This window comes from Pyrus communis, chromosome 13 (genome assembly GCF_963583255.1).
Source record: "Pyrus communis chromosome 13, drPyrComm1.1, whole genome shotgun sequence".
Classification (NCBI taxonomy): Eukaryota; Viridiplantae; Streptophyta; class Magnoliopsida; order Rosales; family Rosaceae; genus Pyrus; species Pyrus communis.
The window spans coordinates 9,609,825-9,624,379 of NC_084815.1; the positions used below are offsets into that span (position 1 = coordinate 9,609,825).

Below are 14,555 nucleotides of genomic sequence, written 5' to 3' on the forward strand. Positions count from 1 at the left end.
GAGAAACTAGTTAGAGGGTTCCTTATCCACACATGAACATAAGCATATAATTTGACTCCCAGTTATGACTTCAACAAACGATGAATGACAATGCTCCAAGTTAATTAGGTCCGCTTAAATTAACTTTCAGATTTCCCTAGATTCATTGGATTGAATGGGATACGCATTACAACCAAATTATTCCTAATCAAAGTCCCTAACATGGAATACGCATGATAGAGACATTCAACAAATATCATTAAGTTCAACGGAAATCATAAACATCGACTAGGCATTCATAACTATGGAATATGCATGTTAATCCAGCCTAGGGTTTACTAAACACAATCGTGACTAGTTATTTTTACTACTCACGAATATAAGTTCATAACGATTAGGTGAAATTCCCTTATATCCTAGCATCAAGTTTAGGCATGCAAATTAAGTGTCGACCCTCAACCCACATACATAAACAAGTTCTTAATCAAAACAGAAAAGTAACCCACATCTAAAGTTCATGAATTCATAACTGGAGTAAATCAAATCATAACCAACATATGTTCATGGCTTCTAATTCGCCTCTAACTAAAAAGAAATTAGTTCCACATGTTTAACATAATTGAATAACAAGTTAAATTAAACATGAAAACAGAAACAAGAAAAGAAAGAACAAATTGATGGAATTGAATGGATGGAAAGTTAGCTACGTGATGCGAAATTTATACGCACACAAATTAAACCCTCTTTTCGTCAAATTGTAGTATATGTATAAGTAGGGATCGTTCTTAACCGGGGATTAGGAGGGATTGCAAAATCACTTGGAAACTGACTCAAAAACGTAAAATAAAGTTTAAAACACTAAACTAGACTCAAAGAATGCAAAACTAAACACTTAAAACACTAAAACAAACCAAAAGACTCAAACAGCACCCAAAACACTCAAAACTGCCTTAAAAACACTTTCTGGGCAGTTTTGAGCACTTTGACTACTTTGGACGAATTTGGGAAATAAATTGATTCAAAACACTTAGAAACACAATCTAAGACACTTTCGAACTAAATTGGACAATAAAGTAAAGGGGGATTGAGTTTTGGACGAAATTAAAACTAATGCACAGATTCTAATTAAAACAGAATGTAAATATGAAAATGATAAAATGGAATGAATGGATGATAGAATAGCTAAGGGGTTCATCTCCACATATGTTAAACTGGCATAATAAAACGATTTCCAATTGCATTTCAATAAATTATGAAACTCATCACCCCGGGTTAATTAGGTCCGCTTAAATTAACCGTCAAGTTTTCCTTAAGTTAATGAATTGGATGATTGCATACGACAATCCAAAGCATTCCCCACAAGTTCCCTACATGAATTGCATAATAGAGATACAAGCAAGAATCATTAAGTTCTTTGAAAACTATAAGTGTTGACGAGGCATTCGTTACTATGATTGCATGAAACTTATGCCAAGAATTTATTTAACGCGATTGTTTATAAGCAACCTCCACTACTTGTGAATATAAGTTCATAACGATTAGGTGAAACTCACTTATATTCTAGCGTCATATTCATGCATGAAAATTAAGCGTGCACTCTCAATAAACATACATAAATAGGTTATCAATCAAACAGTTAAACAAATTGAATCCACAACTTATGAAACGCAATTAGAAGTAATCAAATCAAAATGCAAGCATAAACATATATTTCGAATTTCCTCATAACTTTGAAATCAAAGAAACACCTAAACATTTCAACAACTCAAACTTGAATTGTATGAACGTTTAGGCACTCTTCTCTTCCATTCCTCATACGTACAAAACAAAGAGAATTGAATTTAAACATTGAAATCAAAGAAACACCTAAACATGCCAACAACTCAAACTTGAATTGTATGAACGTTTAGGCACTCTTCTCTTCCTCTTCGTTGTAGCACAAGGTCTAGGGATAGTTTGATGGTGTGAATGGTTTGGGGAGTGGTGGAAATGGAAGGATGGTGTTTGGATTGTAAGGGAGAGTCACGGCACAAAGATGGTTTGATGGTCTACATTTCTGCAATGGATGAGTGAATATGGAAGAGTGTATGAATGAGTGAATGCAATGGATGCTTATTTATAGGTGAAATGGGGGGAACATGACAGCTAGGAGAGAATGTGGCTGCATGTTTGAATGATTAAAGGATGCATGTGGGTTGGAATTGCATGTGCAATGAATATGTGGTTGCATGTGCAAGGGGACAATCTGAAAATGCATGTGAAAGTATGTGTTGGCTGCAATGATGAAATGGATGGGAGTGCATGTGGCTTAATTAATTAAAGGGAGTGCATGTGCAATGTTTTAAAGGATGGAATGCATGTTAATATGATGGAAATCTGATTTGATTTATGGAAGATGCATGTGGATTAAAGGTGAGTGAATGATTATGGAATGCAATCTGAAATGGGAGATGGAATGGGATGCACGGCAATGATGGGCTGTTTTGTGTTGGTGGATGATTAAAAGTGCATGTGGGTGAATGTGTGGCTGCATGGGTGAATGATTATAAATGCATGTGAATTGTGGCTGGAATGAAGGTGTTTTGCATGTGAATTAAACAGTAAATGCATGTGAATTAAAGAGTGAATGCATGTGCAATGACAACTAGGTTGAATATGCATGTGGAATGGCTGATTTATTTGAAGATGCATGTGCAATGAAGTGGAATGACAGCTAGGTTATGATGATGAATGCATGTGGCTGATTTAATTGAATAGGAAAGCATGTGGATGCATGTGTTGATGAATGGGATTGTGGAGATGCACGGTTTTGGGAGAGAATGGTGTGAATGCATGGCATGATTGGGATTAGGAAAGGTTTAAATGTCCTAAAACTAAAGGGAACAAGGTTCCAACACTTTGGTCTTCAATTAGGTCTTCAATTTCGTCCAACACTTTGGCTCCAAGCATAAGCTATCCATCCTTAGCCCAAAAGTGTTCCAAAAGTCCCCAAAATGCATCTTTTTGCTCCTTTACCCCTTTGGACCTACAAACACACGAAAATAGTTTAAAGTACTAAAATAACTAAAGAAACATAACGTAAATGCACGAGAACAAGCCATTTAAGTCGCATGAATATGCTCCTATCACTACGGGGTTCATCTCCTGATAAGTCACACTTTGCATGCATTTATATCCTCCTTATTTGGCGTCTTTGTGATTGTTTTAGATTGAACTAGTTGCATTTTACATTATTTGGTGTTAGTGTGCAGCCAAGTGTGAATTTGGATCAAAGGGAAAGCAAATGAAGTAAAAACATTCCAGAAAAGATGTGAAGTGTTAAGAGATGCAATTCGGCCATATTGGGTGATTTTAAACAAGGCAAAAACATTGAAGTCAATTATGTGGTTCCAACACCAAAACATGCATTCACATGCATGTTCACAACCTTGGCCGTGCATTCCACTACTTGTCCATCTCCCTTGTGCACCAAAACCATCCACTTCCATTACTTAATCTACTCAGCCACATTTTCACCATGATCACAACCTGGCCGTGCACTCCCATATGATTGCAAATCAGATTATACACTTCTAAACACCAAACATGCATGATAACATTCATTCCGTGCATTCCATTACCTTCCTCATACTTCATCTTTGCAGAAATCCACATGCTTGCACATTTCCCTTTTGTTATTCACCCATTATTCCAGAAAATCACTCATTCCTTGTTCATGCCGTGTGCTTTATTCCCATTTCCAGATTTGTACAAACAATTTCTGGTGCTCCAATTCACCTTTGCAGGTTCCACTCACTTGTTGCAGCAAGGGCACATGCTTCTTTAAATACATTAACACATACTTGCAGATCTTGTCCATGCCATGCGTCCACTACCTCAGAAACCCATCATTCCAGCTGACTTATGCTCTGCCATCTGAGTTAAACAAATTCCAGATCCAATCTGAATGTTGGGGACACATTCCTTTCTATAAAACAAGTCTCACTTCACCAAGAGGGGGTGCCGCAGGTTCTTATTCATTTTTCAGTCCATTACACACGCAAAAACCTCTCCCATTTCACTTCATTTTCTCTCCATTTCTGTCCCAAGGGCAGAAACCATTCAACCATAACCAATATACCTTCATCCGCACCACATTTGGAACACCAACACCGAAGGCACTCTTCAAGGAATTCAACCTCAGTTTTTGCTTCAAGGGTTTCTTCTTATTAATTCTATGTTCATTCATGTTTTATATTTTTATGTTAAATCTTTCGTAAACATGAATTGTAACTAATCCTCCTCTAGGGATTCGATGTAACCTTGCAAAGTTTGCCATGTAATTAAGTTAGAATGCTCAGTTTGTCCATCTATTTCTTGTTTCATTCTCTGATTTAATGGTAACTTAGTGTGTTGATTTTAATGTTTGATCATCATTTGAATTAATCACTAAGTTGTGTAGCCAAGATTAAAGCACACATCATGCATAATCTTGGTAGATATGTGAATGAATGAAGGGAATGTTTAGCAAACATCCTGCCGAGTTTTTCCCTTTGGTTTTATGAAAGTTTCTTGTGCATTACATACTCTTGATTATGAACCAAAATTGCACATCACAACTAGGTTCATGATTAGAGACATTTGATCAAACCCACACATCATATGGTTGATCATGTCCAAGTGAAACAAACTCAAGAAATAGGTAGATGAATGAGTACAAACTAACTTAACAAACATGGACTTGGTTTAGCAATGGTGAAACCGAATCCCTAGCTTCATCTCCATTGGTACTATCTCATTTTATTAGTTGTTGAGTCATTTATTTGTGTTTACTTCACTTTCTTATACTTTCAAATTACAACAACAAATCTGCCTATTTAGACTAGTTGATTCAATTCTTAATCTGCCGAGTTTTGGTTAGTTCGATTCATTTCTTAGAATTCTTGCAAAACAAGTAATTACATAGGTCCAATTAGTCCCTGTGGATTCGACACCCTTGCTTGTGCCATTATACTAAACATATTCTAGCATTAGGAAGGAATATTACATCAACAAAAATGGCGCCGTTGCCGGGGACTGATTTCAGTCCCTTGTAATTGCTTGTTTGCTTGTTTGCTATTTTGATTAGTGTCAAGGTTCATAACTTGTCGAATTGATAACTGGAAGTTGGTTTAAGTTGCATATATTTCGTGAGTAGAGAGGAATCCCTTAGCCACTCCATTAACCATTGGTTTACATCAATTTGCTTTACAATCTGTTTTCTTTACAATATGTCCATTTAATTAAATTTCGTCCAAATACAAATTCCCCCCCATATTTTGTTAAGTCTTAAGCTTAGAATCTGTCTTATCTTGTGTTTTGAAGCATTTTGAGTCAAGCCCAAACCTAATTTTCGTCCAAAGTTGAGTTTAGTGTCAAAACTGCCCAGTTTGTGTTTTTAGGCAGTTTTGAGAGTTTTTAGCTTGTTTTGAGTCTTGTGAATCTGTTTTGAGTCCTTTGAGTCCTTTCAAACGTTTTTAAGTTTATTTTTGTTCATTTCATTGTTGTTTGCTAGTAGATTTTCATTCACACTTGTGTTATTTTATTTCAGGTAGTATATGTCAAATAGACTTGTTGAGTTAGGCCAAAGAATTGAACGGTTGAAGGGCCACACTTTGGACAACTTTGTGCCATCAAGTTCATCCTTTAGCCGTGAGGAAGAGGAAGGGAATTCACCTAGTTCAACAAGTAAAGAATCTGAGCAATTTAATTGGGAAAGAGAAGAAGAGATGGCGGGCAACGAAGATGAACTTCGAGCTTTGGAGGACTTTGCTCAACCAATCATACCAAATTCACCTTCATGCATCTTGCTGCCCACAGAAGCTAGAAACTATGATCTCAAATCTTCACATTTCCATATGTTTCCTTCATTTTATGGCTTACCTAATGAAGACCCTTTAGCTCATATTAAAGAGTTTTACAATGTTGTGAGTGGTTTACCTTTGCAGGGAGTAAGTGAAGCAAATTTGAGGATGAGGGTGTTTCCTTACACCTTGAAAGATAAGGCCAAGAGTTGGTTGATGACTCTAACACCAGGTTCCCTCACTACATGGGATGCCGTGGCTAAAAAGTTCTTGGAGAAGTTCTTTTCCACTCAAAAGACAGCCACATTAAGGGGACAAATCTTCAACTTCAAACAAGATGATGGAGAACCTTTCAATGAGTGTTGGGAGCGTTTTAAAGGCCTCTTGATACAATGTCCACACCATGGGTTACCTTTTCACTTACAAATGCAAATTTTCTATGATGGACTAACCCAAACTTGTCAATCAACTGTTGATAATGCAGCAGGTGGAGCATTGAAGAAAAAGAATGCTCAAGAGTCATAACATTTATGAGATGTTGGGATCTAATGCTCAACACAAAGATTTAAGGGGTAAGAAAGTTGGAGTCTATGAAACAAGTTCTAATCATGAGCTTTTGTTGCAGGTAGCTAACCTAGAAAGGAAGCTTGAATCCGTGCTCAACATGGTGCCAAAAGCAAATGAAGTGTGTGCCATTTGCAACATACCAAGCCATCCTACTCACCAATGTCCATCTAGGGAGGCTTACCCCGAGTATGTTCAAGAGCAAGTGAACCTTATGAATTCTTACAATCAAAGACCAAGGAATGATATGTATTCCAATACATATAACCCGAGTTGGAGAGATCATCCCAACCTTTCATGGAAGAACAACAATCAATTCCAAACTTTCCAACCAAAACCTGCCACTACCCTTGAGGATACGGTTAAGTTGTTAGCCCAAAACACTTTGCAATTCCAACATTCCACAAATAGCACTCTCCAACAACATTCGGCAGCCCTAACCAAAATGGAGACACAATTGGGGCAGATTGCAGATGCCTTGAACCAAAGAGAGGTTGGGAAGTTTCCAAGCCAACCCGTGATACTCCAAAGGAACCAAGAGCAAGCCAAAGCAATCACTACACTTAGAAGTGGTAAGGTTATTGATAATAGAGTTGGCAAGGAAATTACTAATGAATATGATCATGTGAATGCAGGTGTTACTCAAGGAGACAATGAGAAACCAAATGAGGAACCAAGCCATGCTACTTCCTCATTTGAAGCACCAAATCTTCACAAGGCCGAGAAACCATACACTCCACCAATACCATTCCCTGGAAGACTTGCCAAGAGCAAGCAGGATAAGTCATTTAAGGAGATTTTTGATATACTAAGCAAAGTGAATGTTAACTTACCTTTGCTTGATGTCATTAGGAACATGCCGGCATATGGGAAGTTCTTCAAGGAGTTAAACAGCTATAAAAGGAAGTATGGACCACATGAGAAGGTTGTGGTGTCTGAGAATGTGAGTGCAGTTTTGCAAAGAAAACTTCCACCAAAGCTCAAGGATCCCGGAAGTTTCTCTATCAACATCACTATAGGGGACAAGAAAGTAGAGAAGGCAATGCTTGATTTGGGTGCTAGCATCAACTTAATGCCTTATTCAGTGTACCTTCAACTAGGTTTGGGAGATTTGAAAGCCACCACCATTTCATTACAACTTGCAGACAGATCCGTGAAATATCCAAGAGGTATAGTAGAAGATATTCTAGTCCAAGTTGATAAACTAATCTTGCCTGCAGATTTTGTAGTGTTGGACATGGAAGAAGCTCCTATACATGATCGTGAGTTGCCAATATTACTTGGGAGATGATAAGTCATATTTTGCATGCATGTATATCTTTCTTATTTGGCGTTTTTGTATTGTTTTTGGATTAAACTAGTTGCATTTTACATTATTTGGTGTTAGTGTGCAGTCAAGTGTGTATTTTGATCAAAGGGAAGGCAAATGAAGTAAAAACCATTCCTTTTGGTAGCTGAGCATTATTCCAAACATGGAGAGGATTCTAGGGATTTAAATTGAAGTCCAAATGAAGAACCTAGGAGATGTTTGAATGCTGGAATTTCAGGAAATGATGTGGAAGTGTTAAGTGGTGCAATTCGGCTATATTGAGTGATTCTAAATAAAACAAGCATTGAAGTCAGATTATGTGGTTTCAACACCAAAACATGCATTCACATGCATGTTCAAACACCTTGCCGAGCACTCACATGCATTCCCAACACCTAAACAGATCACCTTTGCATTTCCTACTCCTTCATGTCCATCCCGTGCAATTCCATACCATTTCCAGATTATTATAACCAATTTCAGGTTCCCCACTTCATGCTTGCAGACATTCCACATGCATCTTGATTAAATATACCACATACCTGCAGATCATGTCCATTCCTTGCATCCTTTATTCCAGAAATTCACTCATTCCATCATTCCATGCCGTGTGCTCTCTTCACCTTTCCAGAATTTGTACAAACAATTCACCTTTGCAGATTCCACTCACTTGTTGCAGCAGGGACACATGCATTTTGATTAAACAAACCACACACTTGCAGACCCTGTCCATGCCGTGGGACCAACACCTCAGAAACCCATTCAATTCCAGCTCATTGGATGCTATTCCATCTCACTTGTGCAGATTGAGATCCAATCTGAATGTTAGAGCCAGATTCAGAAATTCACTAAGGGAGACTCACTCATTTCTCTTTCGGAATTATTCTATTACACACACCATTCTTGCACCACTTCTGATCATCATCCACACTCATTCTCCCTCCCCATTCCATTGCATTCGACATTCCTTTCCTTTCACAGAAACTGTCCATTTTCTCTACCATTCACAGAACCTGTTCTTCAACCAGTCCATTACACACCCATAACCTCTCCCATTTCACTCCATTCTCTGTCCATTTTCTGTCCCAAGGGCAGAAACCATTCAACCAAGCCATTTTACCTTCATCCGCACTACATTTGGAGAAGCAACACCAAGGAACTCTTCAAGGACTTCAACATCAGTTTTGCTTCAAGGGTTTCTCCTTCTTAATCTTATGTTCACTCATGTTATTTATTTTTATGTTAAACCTTTGTAAACATGAAGTGTAACTAATCTTCCTCTAGGGATTCGATGTAACCTTGCAAAGTTTGCCATGTAATTAAGTTAGAATGCTCAGTTTGTCCATCTATTTCTTGTTTCATTTTCTGTTTTAATGGTGACTTAGTGTGTTGATTTTAATGTTTGATCATCATTTGAATTAATCACAAAGTTGTGTAGCCAAGATTAGAACATACATCATGCATAATCTTGGTAGATATGTGAATGAATGAAGGGAGTGTTTAGCACACATCCTGCCGAGTTATTCCCTTTGGTTTTATGAAAGTTTCTTGTACATTACATAATCTTGATTATGAACCAAAGTTGCACATCACAATTAGGTTCATGATTAGAGACATTTGATCAAATCCACACATCATATGGTTGATCATATCCAAGTGAAACAAACTCAAGAAATAGGTAGATGAATGAGTACAAACTAACTTGACAAACATGGACTTAGTTGAGCAATGGTGAAACCGAATCCCTAGCTTCATTTCCATTGATACTATCCCATTACATTAGTTGTTGATTCATTTATTTGTGTTTACTTCATTTTCTCATGCTTTCAAGTTACAACAACAAATCTGTCTATTTAGACTAGTTTGATTCATTTCCAAATCTGCCTAGTTTGTTTAGTTTGATTCATTTCTTAGAGTTCTTGCAAAACAAGTAGTTACATAGGTCCAATTAGTCCCTGCGGATTCGACACCCTTGCTTGTGCCATTATACTAAATATATTCTAGCATTAGGAAGGAATTATACATCAACAAAAATGGCGCCGTTGTCGGGGACTGATTTCAGTCCCTTGTAATTGCTTGTTTGCTTGTTTGCTATTTTGATTAGTGTCAAGGTTCATAACTTGTCAAATTGATAACTGGAAGTTGATTTAAGTTGCATACATTTCATGTGTGGAAAAGAATCCCTTAGCCATTCCATTATCCATTGGTTTACATCAATTTGCTTTACAATCTGCTTTCGTTATAATCTGTCCATTTAATTGCATTTCGTCCAAATACAATTTGTCCCCATATTTTGTTAAGTTTTAGGCTTAGAATCTGTCTTATCTTGTGTTTTGAAGCATTTTGAGTCAAGCTCAAACCTAATTTTCGTCCAAAATTGAGTTTAGTGTCAAAACTGCCCAGTTTGTGTTTTTAGGCAGTTTTGAGAGTTTTTAGCTTGTTTTGAGTCTTGTGAATCTGTTTTGAGTCCTTTGAGTCCTTTCAAACGTTTTTAAGTTTATTTTTGTTCATTTCATTGTTGTTTGCTAGTAGATTTTCATTCACACTTGTGTTATTTTATTTCAGGTAGTATATGTCAAATAAACTTGTTGAGTTAGGCCAAAGAATTGAACGGTTGAAGGGCCACACTTTGGACAATTTTGTGCCATCAAGTTCATCCTTTAGCCGTGAGGAAGTGGAAGGGAATTCACCTAGTTCAACAAGTAAAGAATCTGAGCAATTTAATTGGGAAAGAGAAGAAGAGATGGCGGGCAACGAAGATGAACTTCGAGCTTTGGAGGACTTTTGACACACCCCGTCCCGAAGGAGGGCATGCTGGCCGTCACGTGAGAGTGACGTAACCATTTACACAGTACGGAAGCTTTAAAATATACAACTTCTAAAATGAAACACCCGAAGGTGAGTCCTTATTTGGTCCATTCTGTCAGAACACCGTTGGATTCCTCGTAGCCACCAAGCTTTGATATCTTAAACCTGGAGGGGCGCAAAACAAAGTTGAGTGGGTCAGCAAAACAATTCTTTTCCAAATCCAAACACTTCTCAAAACTTTGTAACCCCTCGCCGTAAAACAAGTATAATTTCCCAGAAAATAAACATATATACGTATGTACAAATATGCCAAACATGCTCCAAAATATGCCATTCATGCTTGAGAATATGCCATTCATGCTTGAGAATATGCCACATTAGAATCTCATAATAAATGTAAATGCTCAAGCATAATTCACATCAATAACATATAATCTGGCAGCCGGGAGTCACCTAACGTGACATGTACCGCTGCATATAGAGCTCCAATCTCAACTCAACATCTGAATCTGTACACGAGTCGGAACCACCTAACGTGGTCTGTACGACAGGACTGGGTGTAATATATACGCTCTAGTGCTACGATCACGTGAAGACTGTGCGAATAATCGCGGGTCACCTACGAGTCGGAACCACCTAATGTGGTCTGCACGACAAGGCTTGCACCTAACTTGGATCCAAGGCGAGCGTGTGGTGCTGGTGAACATACACGTGAAGGACTCTGCCCCTCTCTGGGCGGGAGCACTAACACCGGGGGTGCAGATTATGAGCTCTCTAAGCATCTCAAACTACTATTACATAACGACATGAATACCACTTACCTGGCACTTACCTGGGCCTCCTCAGCACCATGCAACAGTATGCATAATTATGGTAATGCACATATTAAAATATGATGCATATATGACAGGATATATAATTCGTATTTCTTTTAAAATACGTTTTCTGGGAAATACGTCAAGCATACGTATATAAATATATATACTGAAAAATAACTGCCCACTCACTGATCACATCGACGTCTCATAGGTCCCTGAACCTCCCCTAGCTTGGTTACATTCTTCCTCTGTATAATTTTCACCTATACAAAAAGTAACCAAATTGACGTTATTTAACGCACATACACCAAACATTCGTCCATAACTTTCTCATACGTTGCTCAATTTGGGTGTATGAATATACCACGGTGATCTACATGACGTCACGAACGCGTGACAATTTTCAGAACTCAATTTGGAGCTCTCACGCGCTCCCACGCGCCCTGTTCATGCGCTGCCCACGCGCGCGTCTTCTTCCTCGCGTCGCCGGACTGGTTTCGCCGGCGGTGGGTGTTTTGCCGGAATTTCTGGGTAAATTTCAAAGTGTCATAACTTCTTCATTTCTTAACCATTTTCGACGTACTATATATCAAAATGAAGGTATTGACGAGACGAACACATCCATACCTGCCTTGACCCCTAACTCGCCGTGGATTCGCCGGAAAACCCCTCGAAAGTTCCGGCCAACTTTGAACCAAGCTTTCCCGATGTCCAAATTTCTCCAACGAAGTACTCCGAGGCTCCTTAGGACCTCACTAAGACATCTACAAGCTTCAAAATCCCAAAAACAAGCTAGTTTAAGTTTGCATGAATAGTACCTAAATCGGATTACCTCGAATCGACATGAAAACGAAGGATTTCTCACCTGAAAATGGTATGGTTGCACTCGTACGAGCTTCACGAGTTCGATGGTGTCCTTAGTTTCTTCGATCCATCAAGGTTTGGGTGATTTGTGTGTCGTCCGTACGTTTTCAGAAGGAAGAAGAAGAAAGAACGGAGCTTGGGAGAGAGAGAGAGAGAGAGAGAGAGAGACAGAAAAGAGACAGAGGGAGAGGGAATCACGGGAGAGAAAGAGAGTGTGTGAGTGTGTGTGTGGTCCTACAACACTACACCACACAACACAACACGTAACTGTAACGAACTAGGGGTAAAATTGTAATTTCAAATGTACGTTTCGATATTTCCGGGACGGGATGTCACAACTTTGCTCAACCAATCATACCAAATTCACCTTCATGCATCTTGCTGCCCACAGAAGCTAGAAACTATGATCTCAAATCTTCACATTTTCATATGTTTCCCTCATTTTATGGCTTACCTAATGAAGACCCTTTAGCTCATATTAAAGAATTTTACAATGTTGTGAGTGGTTTACCTTTGCAGGGAGTGAGTGAAGCGAATTTGAGGATGAGAGTGTTTCCTTACACCTTGAAAGATAAGGCCAAGAGTTGGTTGATGACTCTAACACCAGGTTCCCTCACCACATGGGATGCCGTGGCTAAGAAGTTCTTGGAGAAGTTCTTTTCCACTCAAAAGACAGCCACATTAAGGGGACAAATCTTCAACTTCAAACAAGATGATGGAGAACCTTTCAATGAGTGTTGGGAGCGTTTTAAAGGCCTCTTGATACAATGTCCACACCATGGGTTACCTTTTCACTTACAAATGCAAATTTTCTATGATGGACTAACCCAAACTTGTCAATCAACTGTTGATAATGCAGCAGGTGGAGCATTGAAGAAAAAGAATGCTCAAGAGTCATATAACATTTATGAGATGTTGGGGTCTAATGCTCAACACAAAGATTTAAGGGGTAAGAAAGTTGGAGTCTATGAAACAAGTTCTAATCATGAGCTTTTGTTGCAGGTAGCTAACCTAGAAAGGAAGCTTGAATCCGTGCTCAACATGGTGCCAAAAACAAATGAAGTGTGTGCCATTTGCAACATACCAAGCCATCCTACTCACCAATGTCCATCTAGGGAGGCTTATCCCGAGTATGTTCAAGAGCAAGTGAACCTAATGAATTCTTACAATCAAAGACCAAGGAATGATATGTATTCCAATACATATAACCCGAGTTGGAGAGACCATCCCAACCTTTCATGGAAGAACAACAATCAATTCCAAACTTTCCAACCAAAACCTGCCACTACCCTTGAGGATACGGTTAAGTTGTTAGCCCAAAACACTTTGCAATTCCAACATTCCACAAATAGCACTCTCCAACAACATTCAGCAGCCCTAACCAAAATGGAGACACAATTGGGGCAGATTGCAGATGCCTTGAACCAAAGAGAGGTTGGGAAATTTCCAAGCCAACCCGTGATACTCCAAAGGAACCAAGAGCAAGCCAAAGCAATCACTACACTTAGAAGTGGTAAGGTTATTGATAATAGAGTTGGCAATGAAGTTACTAATGAATATGATCATGTGAATGCAGGTGTCACTCAAGGAGACAATGAGAAATCAATTGAGGAACCAAGCCATGCCACTTCCTCACTAGAAGCACCAAATCTTCACAAGGCCGAGAAACCTTACACTCCACCAATACCATTCCCTGGAAGACTTGCCAAGAGCAAGCAGGATAAGTCATTTAAAGAGATTTTTGATATACTAAGCAAAGTGAATGTTAATTTACCTTTGCTTGATGTCATTAGGAACATGCCGGCATATGGGAAGTTCTTCAAGGAGTTAAACAGCTATACGAGGAAGTATGGACCACATGAGAAGGTTGTGGTGTCTAAGAATGTGAGTGCAGTTTTGCAAAGAAAACTTCCACCAAAGCTCAAGGATCCAGGCAGTTTCTCTATCAACATCACCATAGGGGACAAGAAAGTAGAGAAGGCAATGCTTGATTTGGGTGCTAGCATCAACTTAATGCCTTATTCAGTGTACCTTCAACTAGGTTTGGGAGATTTGAAAGCCACCACCATTTCATTACAACTTGCAGACAGATCAGTTAAATATCCAAGAGGTATAGTTGAAGATATCCTAGTTCAAGTTGATAAACTAATATTGCCTGCAGATTTTGTAGTGTTGGACATGGAAGAAGCTCCTATACATGATCGTGAGTTGCCTATATTGCTTGGGAGACCCTTCATGGCCACGGCCAAGACCATCATTGATGTGCAAAATGGACTCCTCACTATGACAGTGTTAGGAGAGACAGTTCAATTCAAAGTGTTTGAATCTCTTGCTCATCCTTCTTCATCTCTTGATTGTTATGCCATTGATGTGCTTGATTCACTTGTATTC

At 38.7% G+C, this 14,555-nt stretch overlaps 2 non-coding genes across 2 annotated transcripts; both read right to left on the reverse strand.

Annotated features, from left to right (window-relative positions):
• Window positions 1-6,100: 6,100 nt before the first annotated feature.
• On the reverse strand, window positions 6,101-6,211 carry LOC137714019 (small nucleolar RNA R71). The gene has a single exon (XR_011065362.1). It is a non-coding gene; the product is annotated as a small nucleolar RNA R71 (small nucleolar RNA).
• A 6,627-nt stretch (window positions 6,212-12,838) lies between these two features.
• Window positions 12,839-12,949, reverse strand: LOC137714020 (small nucleolar RNA R71). Its single transcript, XR_011065363.1, has one exon. It is a non-coding gene; the product is annotated as a small nucleolar RNA R71 (small nucleolar RNA).
• Window positions 12,950-14,555: the final 1,606 nt, after the last annotated feature.